Source organism: Saccopteryx leptura, chromosome 8 (assembly GCF_036850995.1).
Source record: "Saccopteryx leptura isolate mSacLep1 chromosome 8, mSacLep1_pri_phased_curated, whole genome shotgun sequence".
NCBI lineage: Eukaryota > Metazoa > Chordata > Mammalia > Chiroptera > Emballonuridae > Saccopteryx > Saccopteryx leptura.
This window is the reverse complement of record NC_089510.1, coordinates 30,710,713-30,722,404: the sequence shown is the minus strand read 5'-3', so window position 1 is coordinate 30,722,404 and position 11,692 is coordinate 30,710,713. Positions and strand designations below refer to the sequence as shown.

At 35.5% G+C, this 11,692-nt stretch overlaps 1 pseudogene; it reads left to right on the top strand.

The window, feature by feature from the left end:
- The first annotated feature begins 10,427 nt into the window (after positions 1 to 10,427).
- On the top strand, positions 10,428 to 11,342 carry LOC136380025 (olfactory receptor 5K1-like; annotated as a pseudogene).
- The last annotated feature ends 350 nt before the right edge of the window (positions 11,343 to 11,692 follow it).

Sequence of the window (11,692 nt, the reverse complement as noted above, 5' to 3'; positions counted from 1 at the left end):
CTCCCCCCACCTTCTAGATCCTGCCTTCCTCACCTTGCAGTATGGAGAGTGGCAGACACAGACTCCCACAGCTATCTCTCCAGAGCCACTCTCTCCGTTGAAGAACAGAAGTGCTCTGAAACTGGTCCCCAGGTCTGTTGAGACATGGGAAGGAGCACCCAGAGGCCTGAGATTGCCATTGCTAAAGCTGAAAAGCCAAAGCCATAAAGCTGAAGCCATAAAGCCCTCACAACATGCCCCACCTACATCATTGCAACAGCAACATCTCAGCAGAGGACATCCCAGAAATTTCACAGAGCTAAAACATGTAGTACAGCAACAACTATTAGAAGAAAACAGTAATCTCTTAAAACCAAAATTTATTTTTCCTTTTTCTCCTTTTTTCCTTATTCCTTTTTTCTCTTTTAAAATTTCCTTTTCTTTAATTTTTATATTTTTAAATTTTTTATGGGTGTTTTTGTTTTTTATTTTTCTTTTTTGAGGGTGTTTGGTTTTCAATCTTTGTTTTCTGTGGTTTTTATTTTTTACTTGTTATTTTTTTAATTTTTATTGTATTTTTTTAATTTTTAATTTTCATTTTTTTAGTTTTTTTTTTAAGTTCCTAACAATATCACTTTCAAATGCCATCAAGGAAGAGGAAGTTGAATGCCATCACTACAAAAGACAGAGATGTAGTTCACAATGAAAATAAAAAATCTCCAAAAAAAAGTTTTAATCACATGGAAACTTTGGAGTTAAATGATAGAGAATTCAAAATTGAAGTTCTGAAAATACTCAAGAAGATGTGAAGAAACAACAATAGGCAACTTAATGAGCTCAGAACACAAAACAAATACCTCACCAAGGAAACTGAAACTTTAAAAACAGAGATTAAAAACTCAATACATGAGTTGAAGACTGGGGTAGCAAGTTTAACTAATAGAAAAAGCCAGATAAAGGAAAGAATCAGTGACATTGAAGACAGGCAACTAGAAATACCACAGACAGAAAAGGAGAGAGACTTGAAAATTTTTTAAAAATGATAGAACTCTACAAGAATTGTCTGACTCTATCAGAAAGAGCAATATACAAATAAGAGGTATATGAGAAGAAGAAGAGAGGAAGAAGGAAATGGAGAGCCTAATCAAACAAAAAATTGATGAGAATTTTTAACCCTATGGAAAGAGTTAGAGCCTCGAATCTAAAAAGCAAACAGAATGCTGAGTTACCTCAACCTAAACAGACCTACTGCAAAGCACATCATAATAAAATTGTCAAAAATCAATGATGAAGAAAGAATCCTCAAGGCAGCTAGGGAAAAGAAGAATATAACATATAAAGGAAGGCCATTAGGTTATCATCACACTTCTCAGCAGAAATTCTACAAGCAGAAGAGGGTAGACCCAAACATTCAAAGTTCTGAAAGAGAGGAATTACCAACGAAGAACACTATATCCATCAAAGTTATCCTTCAAATATAAAGGAGAAATAAAACTTTTTGCAGACATACAGAGGCTGAGAGAATTTATCATAAGAAAACCTCCACTGCAGGGGAATACTCAACGGGGTTATCTGACCAGATACAAAGAACAAAACAAATAAAAACCACAAATGTGCTCACCACACAACAACAAATATATGGCGACTGAAAATTATTTGACTTTGGGTGATGGTCTTGTTTATTGGTTGTTATTTTTTCTGTAACAATCTCAGTTTAGGATGTTATTCTTCATTCCATATATTTAATCATACATGGTACATAAGGGGCAAACATTTGTTAAGTAACTTATCATCATACCATCATGCAAAAATGTAACATAGAGAATAAAGCAATGAGTGACAGAATTGTTTTTCTGAAACTCAGATTTGATAACATCAGCCCTTGACGATTTATTCAGGGCCTACTAAATAAAATTTAAGCTCTTTGATTTGGCATTCTGACCACATCTTTTTAGGATACTTTCTATAATTCTTACAGTACTATATTCTACTCCCATCAGGCATTTGTATGCTAGATAATATGGCCTAATATAAACCAGAGTCCTATAGGCTTCTCTCCTGTACCTTCTTCTTTTCTGCCTTCCTGTTCTCCCTAGATTATTTTACTCAGTTCCCAGTTTTTAAATATATATGTGTGTATATATGTATATATAATACATATATATATATTATATATGCACAAATGTTTCCTAATATTTAGCTTTGTCTTTTATATTTAATTATTTGTTTGACACCTCAACTTAGATAACTGATAAGCATCACAAACACAACATGGATAAATTAAAACATATCTCTAAATCCAGACCTTTCTCCCACACAAGAAAGCATTCCTCCTCTAGTCTCCTTCAACTCAATAAATGCTAACATCTTCTCCTCATATGCTCACAGCTAAAAATCTAGGCAGTTTTCCTGCTAGCTGTCTTTATCCTCTCACATCTCCCTCTCAAATGTAAATCATCAGCAAATTCCATTGGTTCATCCTCCAAAATCATCCCAACTCCATCTGCCCTTCTTTATGTCCACTACTATCCCCTAATTCTGTACCACTGCAATATCCTCCCTGCTGGTCTCCCCACTTCCACCCTTGCCTTTCATGGTGTATTTTCTAAACAATTGGAAGTGTGTTCCTTTTTAAAATGTAAATAAAGTAATGTTATTTGGTTGGCAGAATAATGTTCCCCCTCAAAGATGTTCTCCTAAATTCTCGGTTCTTCATATGCTATGTTACATGGCAAGGGGGAATGAAAGAATCCTTGATTGTTCAGTGGGCCCAAAGTCATTTTTTTAAATGTTGAAAATGGAAGCAAAAGAGCTGGAATCAGAGTGAGAAAGATTTAACTGGCCACTCCAGCATTTGGCGATAGAAGGTGATCATTAGACCAGACTCCAGAAACTGGAAGAGGCAAGGATATAGATTTTCCCCTACAGCCTCCAAAAGGAATGTTGACAAACTTAATGTTTGCCCAAAAGAGGCTTATTTCGGACTTCTCACCTCAAGAACTATGAGCAAGTAAAATTCATGTTGTTTTAAACTACAGAGTTTGTGGCACTTTGTTACAATAGCAGTAAAAAAGTAATGCCCCCTTTCAACACTTCTCATTGCGTGGAAAATAAAATGCAAACTCCATACTCTATGTTACAAACCCTACAAGATCAACTTTTCAATTTCATCACCCACTACTTTTACTGCCTTTTATGGGTTTCTCGAACAAGCAAAGCTTATTTCTGCCTTAAGGAATTTTCACTACCTCTCCTTTGTCTTGACTGCATTCTTTTCCAAACTGCCACGTGTGGCTTCTTGCTACTCACGTCTCGGCTTGACTGCTCACCTTTTCTTATAGACTTTTTCTAACCATCTGAATTAGAGTAACTCAGGTGTTCTTTATCACTTTGTTCAATTTGATCATTAGTATATACACTTGCTAGTTTTGGCTATTTTTCTTATATATGGACTGATTATCTGCTTCCCCAAGCTCCTCTAAGAATGTAAGGTCCATAGAAACAGAATCTATAAATATGATGACACTCAAGTTGTTGGTTCTCAAACAGGCTCCCACACACGAAAGACAAAAAGAAACCAAAAAAAGAGGCTGACTGCTCCAACCTGGCAGGTGGAAGTTTTAATAAGTAAAGGAACTTACTTACCAGGCTTGTCCTGAGTAGCTGCAAGGCGAGTAATCTCCACACCTGCCTGCCAGAATCTTCCAAGTTTTATAGAGGCCTTATCTCCGTTCAGTCATGTGTTCAGATCCATCCTTGAGAAAATCTCTCACTGTGAGAACAGTGGGCAGAATACACATTCCAAAGACAGGGGAAGAGGTGAGAAGTCAGGTCCAGCTTGTAGATTCACCCGGGCAGGGGTGTGTGACATCCTCTGACCTCCTCCAACAGTGGGCACTGTAAAGTATTTACTGTGTGAATGTGTGAATAAGTGGTGCAATAAATGGAAGCTGTTTTGTAGTACTGAGCATAGGACTTTTAAAATATTTTAAGAAAGAATAAAAATGTTCATAAATATGTAAGAAATTTAGAATAAAAAGAAATGAGCCACATGATATTTTTCACAACTCTATAATTCTTTCACTGATCCCACATGGTTTCATGGATAAGAGGTGAGCCAGGAGCACACTCATCATTTTTTCACAGTTCCTTTGGTGGACCCTTTTCCCAACAAGTCTTCACAAATTCTCATTATGGGAGAAAGTTTCCCCATGGTGCCATATCAGCACAGACCTAGTCCTGTCTGCATTATCATGGGACTGTGTTCCTCTCCTGAAATAGCCACATTGGTCTAGAGTTTAATTCTGAGGGCAGGGATTTTTTTTTTCTGCTTTGTTCTTTGTTGAGTCCTCAGAGTACATCTCAGAAATATGCATAATCCTGATATTTGGAGAATAAGACTTACATCCATGAAATGCTAGCGGACCATACAAGGCAAAGATTGAAACCCTAAAAGTGTTATATGGGTAATAACAGCTTGGGAATTTGGGTAGTAGACCCATGTGTTTGTCCTAAGGAAGTTGGACAGACCTTAGAGCATTAAAGAAGGATTTGAGTAAATGGAGGGACATGTTAAAGGTAATACAGATAAGGTAAAAGACACCAAATGGAACAAGAAAGTGACTTATTCAGAGAACTGTGAACAGAAGGACTTGGCTTAAGGGTGGTATATGGTGAATGCAGAACATGATGAAATAAAGTGAACTCAAATGATGTAAAGTTAGAAAAGTCAAGATAATTAGCAAAACAAATTGAAACCTGAAATTGATGAGCAATGTTAATGTATAACACTCTAAGTTATGGAGGAGCCCTAAATAAAAAAGTATTTTGAAGGCCCTGGCTGGTTTGCTCAGTGGTAGAGTGTCTCCCTGGCATGCAGGAGTCCCGGGTTTGATTCCTGGCCAGGGCACACAGGAGAAGCGCCCATCTGCTTCTCCACCCCTCCCCCTCTCCTTCCTCTCTGTCTCTCTCTTCCCCTCCCTCAGCCAAGGCTCCATTGAAGCAAAGTTGGCCCGAGCGCTGAGGATGGCTCTGTGGCCTCTGCCTCAGGCGCTAGAATGGCTCTGGTCGCAACAGAGCGACGCCCCGGATGGGCAGAGCATCGCCCCCTGGTGGGCGTACCGGGTGGATACCAGTCAGGCGCATGCAGGAGTCTGTCTGACTGCCTCCCCGTTTCCAACTTCAGAAAAATACAAAAAAAAAAAAAAGTATTTTGAGAAAAGAAGTCTTTTGAGAAGCAAGAAAAATGTAAAGGTATGTACAGTATCACATTAAAGGCATTATAAATGTAATTTCAAAGGAAGATCCTAGAAATTGTATAATGACTTTTTTTAAAGCATTTTAATTTTATTTACTTTGTGGCAGAAACAGAGAGAGGGACAGACAGGAAGGGAGAGAAATGAGAAGCATCAATTCTTCATTGTGGCACCTTAGTTGCTCATTGATTGCTTTCTCATATGTGCCTTGACCGTGGGCCTTCAGCAGACTGAGTGACCGCTTGCTCTAGCCAGTGACCTTGGGCTCAAGCTGGTGAGCCTTGCTCAAACCAGATGAGCCCGAGCTCAAGCTGGCAACCTCAGGGTCTTGAACCTGCATCCTCCACATCCCAGTCTAATGCTCTATTCACTGCGCTACCACCCAGTCAGACTATAATGACTTTTTTTAAAAGGTGAGACAGGTGCTACTTTATGAGCTCTGTTCACATCACACCTCTCCTCTGAGGAAACAAATCCTAGCTCAGTTCCCGGTTCCTCTACAAAGCCTTTGCTAGCCAAACTAGTGGGAATTGTTTTATTCCCACTTAAGACTTTATATTCAGATTGCTGAGAAAGACAAATGATATTAACTCAAATGAATTAAAGTCAAAACATGGCCCTTAAAATTTGCTTAGATGTGGGCATTTGCCTTACTCCTTAGGTCTCAAAGGATACATTTAATTATTCCAATTTAGTATGTTTGTAATGTTTAGAAAATTAGGTCTCTCAGGCTAGACTCTGATGTCAATGCCAAGTAAATCCCCTTAGAATATTTAAAAATATTTCAACCATTCTCTACCAATGACATAAATATTATCACTGACCTGTTGGTAGAAATATTCTCCAAAACTATCAAGAAAGTAAAGACTTGTTGCTGGATTTACTTTAAAAACCAACGTGAGGCAACCAACCAGACTTTAAAACTTAACAGGGAAATCCAGGTGAGAAAATATTTAAAATATTTATTAAACTTCAAGAACATTTATTTCCTTACAATATTTGGGGAGTTTTTTTGCACCTTACAATTCTTAGTTTTCAACTTTTTGAGTTCCTTTAATTCTTTCCTTTAACCTAAAGTCTATTGTGTAAGCACTAGTCAAATTATTATAATGCATTTGTATTGCTTCTGAATTCAAAGGAAGCTTAAATTTACCAGAAACAAATAAGTAAAGGCATATTTTTGTAGTAATAACAGAAGACACTAGTGAGGTTTTGGAAACCTCTTTGAATAATGTTTACCATATAGTTTACATATTAACAGATGAAATAGTTTATTAACCTCTATGTTGAAATGGTGTTTAAAACTTATGTGTTGGAGATTCCCTATGTATTAAACAAATTATATGAGGAAGAAATATAATTTCAAACCATTCTTTTAAACTCCTGAAGTAATTTTAGGGAGCTTTCTAGTTTCTCTCTTGATTTTTAGAGAAATTAAATATCAATGTAAACTTACTTCTGTTTGATTATGATCAACTAGGAAAACTGAAAGAAATCTTTCCATGTAATTTAACTTCAAGCTGGTAACTGTAAGGCATTTAATGAAAAAAATTATTCAAATTATACTTATATAGATTTCAAATGTTCATTTTAAAGTACTGTTCCTAAAAGAATCAGTCCCAAATAGTCTAAGATTTAAAGTCAGTAATGAAGCCAAAAGGGAAGAGATCATTCCATAGCTCTCTAAAATGTTTTTCCTCCGTTCCTGGAATATGGAGTAGTTGTGGGCAATGAATATTCAGGAAACTATCAAGGGGGGAATGTCTAGGAGGGTCAACTGGTTTTTTGAGAAAGTATTTAGCACAGAGCAGGCATTTAATAAATACCAGGTCAATAAATAAATGATTCTTGAATTAACTACAACAAGGTAGGTTGAAATATAGCATTCCCCAATAAATTAGAATTCCAGCTTTAAAGAAAAATATAAGAGATACATAATTAAAGTTTAAAAAAAACTGAAAATTTAATAAATGTGAGTTGAGCATCATAGCATCTTAAAATATCATGGAAACACAACATTCAAAAGAGTAAAACTAGACACCAAAGAGTTATTGTTTTACATAGAGATAAGTGGCTTTAAGAATGCCTTGCCATGCCTGACCAGGCGGTGGCGCAGTGGATAGAGCATTAGACTGGGATGCAGAAAGACCCAGGTTCAAGACCCTAAGGTCGCCAGTTTGAGCACGGGCTCATCTGGTTTGAGCAAAAGCTCACCAGCGTGGACCCACGGTCGCTGGTTTGAGCAAGGGGTTACTCGGCCTGCTGAAGGGCCACGGCCAAGGCACATATGATAAAGCAATCAATGAACAACTAAGATGTCACAACAAAAAACTGATGATGCTTCTCATCTCTCTCCGTTCCTGTCTGTCTGACCCTATTTATCCCTCTCTCTGACTCTCTCTGTCTCTGAAAAAAAAAAAAATGCCTTGCCACAAGATGTGATTGTGTTCCTAAGTGATTTAAGATGTATGCAAGATTGTCAGCAGACTATTATGATTTATAACTGTGAATAAATGCCATTATCATAGGGATGACACCTCCTTGATAAATCAAATGTAATGTTATTTACTATAAAATTGTAAAGTGCAGAATATATTAATTGTTAGTTGAATCCCCAATGGTTATTGTGGAGTTATCAAGTTATAAAACATAGCAGACCAAAGAGCATGTAATTTTACCTATTTAAATAAAAAATTATTTTCTGATTGTAAAAGTAATACTCATTGTAGAGAATTTGAAATAGAGAAAATACAAAGGAAAAAAGTGATCTATAATTTCCATTGCACAGAGAAAAATAGTATTAACATTTGATGGGTTTCTGTGCTTCCTTTTCTTTACATTTATATATAAATATTTATTCAGGAAATTAGAATGATTGTGTACATAAAACTTTATATTTTTTACATAATGTTTAATTATGTCTAGTTTGCCATTATATTACATATTCTAAATTAAAACTATTTTTAATGATTATACCAAATGTTTACCATGTAGGTGTTTTTAAATTTTCACTATTATAAATGACATTACAATGAACATTATTATATGTAAATCTTTCTTTGAGGTTCTAATTACTTTCTTCTGCTGGATTCATGGTTACTGGTCACAGGGTATGAACATGTAAAAATTTCCTTAATCTATTACCAAATTACTTTCCAATAATTTCACCAATTTATACTTCTGACAGGAATGCATTTGGGTTTCAATTTTAGTCTTTTAGACAAGACTATATATCATTTCTTTGCTATTTTGATGGGAAAAATAAATTTTTCCTCATAAGTGTTTCAAATGATGCCTCTCTAATTAGTAATAAAGTCAAACACTTTTAATTTGTTAAAAAATTGTATTTTTGATATTTTATTATTCCTGTCTTTTATTTTTAGTGATTATTCTAATTCATATAAGCTCTATATAGAATAAAACTATAGAAATATTATCATATTTATTATAATAATTCTGTTTCATGTTTGAAATTCATGGTGTTTTTGACAAATAATGAAATTTACCAATATTTAACCCTTGTGCTTTCTCCAAATTCTTTTGGTAGCATTTAAATTTCTTTAACTTTTTTTTTTTTTTTTTTACAGAGACAGAATCAGAGAGAGGGATAGATATGGACAGACAGGAACAGAGAAAGATAAGAAGCATCAATCATCAGTTTCTCATTGTGGCACTTTAGTTGTTCATTGATTGCTTTCTCATATGTGCCTTAACTATGGAGCTACAGCAGACTGAGTAACCCCTTGCTCAAGCCAGCAACCTTGCTATTGCATTACATATTCTAAATAAACACTATTTTTTAATCAAACCAGATGAGCCTGCGCTCAAGCTGGTGACCTCAAAGTCTCGAACCTGGGTTCTCTGCATCCCAGTCCGACGCTCTATCCACTGTGCCACCACCTGGTCAGGCCTTTAACTTTTTTTATACACATGAATAACTTTATATTGCATGCATAGATAGTATTATAAATAACCTGGAAGGTTGTTAATGTAGCTTTTTCGTTTTTTCTCTCCTCTCCTTTCTCTTTCTCCTCCCTATTTCCATCCACATCTCTCCCCCTCTCCCCAAACCCACCCCCTTAATATAAATAGTCCTCATTTGTTCCTAATCATTTTAAAATGTATACTTATCTAGCATTGGAAATAGAAACTTCTAAGAATATGCAAATGAATCTAATCTTTAAAAAACATTTTTTCTTATGGTAATATATATGTAACATATAATTTACCACTTTAACCATAGTTAAATATATAGTTCAGTGGCATTAAGTACCTTCAGATTGTGCAACCATTATCATTATTTACATCCAGAAGTTTTTCAGTTTCCCAAACCGAAACTCCATATTCACCAAACAATAACTACCATTCCCTCCCTCCCTGACAACCACCATTCTACTTTCTGTCTCTATGAATTTGACTAATTTAATCCATGTAAGTGCAACCATACAATATTTGTCCTTTTGCGTCTAGTTTATTTCACTTAGTATAATGTCACTAAAGTTAATCTATCTTTTAACATGTATCAGAATTTTATTCTTTTTTATGGCTGAATAATATTCCTTTGTGTGTATATACCACATTTTGTTCAACTGTTCATCCATCAGTGGACATTTCAGTTGGCTAGTGTGAATAATGCTGCTATGAACATGGGTGTATGAAAATTGTTTTTTATAAATTAATTGGAATTATTGGCATGACATTGGTTCATAAAACCATATAAGTTTCAAGTATACAATTCAATATAGTACCATTGGCACACCACATTGTGCACCCTAAACAACACTGTTAATCAGAATGTATATACAGTTATTGAAATTGTTTAGAAACACTGATATCAACTGCTGATACTTAAATTATAAATCAGCTTTACCTAAACCATATAGAAGAACCCATATAGAAAAATACATACTTCTCTCAAGACCTCAAAAGTCATCTTTGTGCATCTAATCTGATGTTTTTCTTGAAACTATGAGGGAAAAAATGTTAAATAAGTAGCTAAAAAGGTAATAGCTTCAGAAAATTGAAACTTTCCCAGAATTGGTTATACACCAAAATCCATGTGACCCGTGAAAACATTATGGAAGATTCTCGTCATCTTTCTGGGCTAGAAAGAGATATATAGTTGAATTGAGCATATTATAAATTAGTATCTCATTTCTCCACAATTTTTTTTTATCAACAGAGAGGTCAGGAATGGCTAAAGAAAATCATACCATGAACAATGAGTTTATCCTCACTAGATTTATAGACCACCCTTCTCTTTGTGGTGTTCTTTGTCATCTATCCGATCACTGTGCTGGGAAATCTTGGCCTGATGATATTCATTTCAAAAGAGCATCATCTTCACACCCCAGTATACATCTTTCTGGACAACCTCACGTTTTTGGATTCTTGCTGTGCCTGTGCTATTACTCTTAAGATGTTAGGGGACTTCTTTTCTGAGAACAGAATGGTTTTCCTCTATGAATGTATGGCACAATTTTATTTCATTCGCACTGTTGAAACTGCAGTCTGCTTTTCCCTGGCAGCAATGGCCTATGATCACTATGTGGCCACATGCAGACCACTGCGGTACCACACCATGATGTCTAAGCAACTCTAACTTAGATGTCCACAGAGGAACTAAATAGCTGGAAATATGAATTCCATGATTCCTATAGGGTCTTTCTTTAGGTTAGTTTTCTTTAGGATCCACTCATATCAACCACTTTTACTGTGATGTTCTTCCTTTATACAGACTCTCCTGTGTTGACCTTTATGTCAATGAACTAGTATTGTTTATCGTTTCAGGCCCAATTCAAATCTTCACCATAGGTAGTGTTTTAATATCTTATCTCAATGTTCTCTTTACTGTTTTCAAAATGAAATCCAAAGAGGGAAGGGTCAAAGCCTTTTTTACCTGTGCATCCCACTTTTGTCTGTTTGGTTATTCTATGGATTTTTTTTTTCCTGTGCATTAGACCAAATTTGCTTGAAGAAGGAGAAAAAGATATTGCAGCTGCTATTTTGTTTACAATAGTAGTTCCCTTAATAAATCGTTTTATTGCCTGGCCTGTAGTGGCACAGTGGATAGAGTGTTGGCTTGGAATGCTGAGGTCGCCAGTTTGAAACCCAGGCTTGCTAGATCAAGGCACATATAACAAGCAACAAATGAACAACTAAAGTGAAACAATTATGAGTTGATCGTTTTCTTTCCACCACCCCTTACCTCTTCTCTCTGTAAAATCAATAAATAAAATCTAAAAAAAGAAAACAAAGAACCCCATTTAAAAATAGGCCAATTACCGTAACAGAAACCTCACCAAAGAAGATATACAAATAGCAAATAATCATATAAAAAGATGCTCCACATCTTATGTAACCACAAACCTATTAGAATGGCCAAAATCTGTGATACTGACACCACCAAATGTTGGCAAGGATGTGAAATAACAGGAATTCTCATTAATTTCTACTGG